At 37.6% G+C, this 2,500-nt stretch overlaps 1 protein-coding gene across 1 annotated transcript in view; it reads left to right on the forward strand.

Moving 5' to 3' along the window:
- The window catches only part of LOC143283388 (uncharacterized), a 33,083-nt gene that overhangs the window by 1,143 nt on the left and 29,440 nt on the right, over positions 1-2,500 (forward strand). The window lies entirely within an intron of this gene.

The following is a 2,500-nucleotide window of genomic DNA, read 5'->3' on the forward strand; positions in this document are numbered from 1 at the left end:
TTTTTTGTTTCGTCCCCCCCCCCCACTAACCTCCTCTCTCTCTCTCTCAATGACAGATTGGAAGGATAGGATCACACACACACACACACACACACACACACACATGTAATGAATAGCCAGTTGTGTCTGATATAGAATGACAATATGCATAACGGAAAAAAAATCAACATATGCATAAACACGGAAATATTTTCTACGTTCATACCTTGAATAAAAACATTCTGAAAGAAACACAGTATGTTAGGTGAGTGGGCGAAGAATAATTTGAAAGAGAGAGAGGGGGAGGAGTGGTGGATAGAAAGAGAGATAAGGGGGAGAGAGAGAGAGCGAGCGAGAGAGGACTCAAGATCTTCAATACAAAGGACAAAGATTTTAGGCATTGCCTATACTGTTCCAATCTGTAACTGCTACAATGATAACAGCGATGATGATGATAACAATAATGGTAATAATGATTATGCTGGTAAAAAATAGAACCAGCGATAATCAGCATTATTATCTTAATGATTATCATAATTAAATATGATGAAAGGATCACACACAAAAATAATTGCAACAAAAAAGCAAAGGATAATATATATATTGTAATAAGTAAGTACAAACAGACAACATAGATTTCAATGCAAAGAAGAAATGTTATGTGTGAGCAATGGTGTATAGACACGAAGGAAAAGAGGTAACAGCGGTGTGAAAGTAAAAATAAACACCCCCACGGCATATGTAAAGGAAAGAGACATGACTCAAGTGAGAGAAAGCAGATAGATGCGACAAATAAATGTTACAAAATATATATGTCGGTTTACAGACAACAGTCATGATGCAAAGTAGAGGTGTGTCATTTCTGATATTCGGGCATCTTATAAACAAATATCTTTTAGCCACTGTTCATGGTTATTGTCTGTGTGTAACTTACTGTTTATTTGTATTTGTATTACTCTTTTTGTCACAGCATATTTTTCCGTGTGAAATTCAGGCTGCTCTTCCCAGGGAGAGCGCGTCGCTACACTAGCAGCACCACCCTTTTTCTTCTTTTCTTTTTTTCTGCATGCAATTTTATTTGTTTTCCTATCGAAGTGGATTTTTCTACAGAATTTTGCCAGGGTCAACCCTTTTGTTGCCGTGAGTTCTTTTACGTGTGCTAAGTGCATGCTGCACACTGGACCTCGGTCAATCGTCTCATCCGAATGACTAGCGTCCAGACCACCACTCAAGGTCTAATGGAGGGGGAGAAAATACTAGTGACTGCCGGTGTGATCCGAACCATTGCGTTCAGATTCTCTCGTTTCCTAGGCGGACGCGTTACCTCTAGGCCAACACTTCACATTGAGTGGAAGTTTTCAATCGTACTTTTAATTGAATGACCGTATTGACTCACGCGTTTTGATGGCGGAGGAAGAGATTTTCAAACACTAGGAGAGAGAGAGAGAGAGAGAGAGAGAGAGAGAGAGAGAGAGAGAGAGAGAACGGTAATGATAACGATAACGATAGTGGGTGATTAATAATATGTCCGTGTATACATATTTAAGCATATATGGTCTTACTGTATGTATTCATATCTTTTGGCTAGCCAATCATAAGATAAGATAAGATAAGATAAGAATAACTTTATTATCTCCAACTGGAGAAATTTGGTCAGGTGCATTATCACAACACAGACAAGTAAACAACATGGGGACCATAACTGTAAAAGCCAACAACAGCCCCAACAAATATTACGAAGATACAAATGTAAAAAATATCACATACATCGTTTCATACATACATCCACTCACTGCAGGTAATAACTAGCATTCGTAATGTAAAAACAGAAAGAATAAGAAACATTATTTGAATATAATTATAAACATAGCCTACTATACTGCACATTGATTATAATAGACAGATAAGATAAGAATAAAGATGAATTGCGGAAAACCACAACCAGATAATCAGCACACACCCGCACTGCACCCCCCCCCCCCCCCACCCCACCCCCACACACGCGGATAACTTGATTAAACAAGAGTAATAAACATATGTTCTCAAATAAAAGCATTTCACATATTCGCTTTTAAAAACATTGCAATTAATTATTACATCGTAATTATTAAACAGAAATATATTTAGAATATGGACGTTAGCATTAGACATATTCATTGTACATTCATCCTGCATATTGCACATTATTCTTCCTACATATTGCACATTCATTATACCAATTGTCACGTTTTAAGCTCAGTAAACACACACACACACACACACACACACACACACCACAACTAGAACAAGGTACAGCCTATCATGCACGGACTTTCACACGTTTCACATCTAGATACATGACTTGTTAACCATATATACGGCAAGATTCGAAATAATGTTTTCATTTATTGAAGACAGAAGTTGGACTAACCGAAAATTACTTGTCCTTCCATGATAACGCGACGGAATATGTAATTGTCTCAGATCTTCCAACACAGGACAACATAAAACGGAGACTGAGGCATACCATATCGTTTGCAGT

This window comes from Babylonia areolata, chromosome 6 (genome assembly GCF_041734735.1).
Source record: "Babylonia areolata isolate BAREFJ2019XMU chromosome 6, ASM4173473v1, whole genome shotgun sequence".
NCBI classification, from domain to species: Eukaryota; Metazoa; Mollusca; class Gastropoda; order Neogastropoda; family Buccinidae; genus Babylonia; species Babylonia areolata.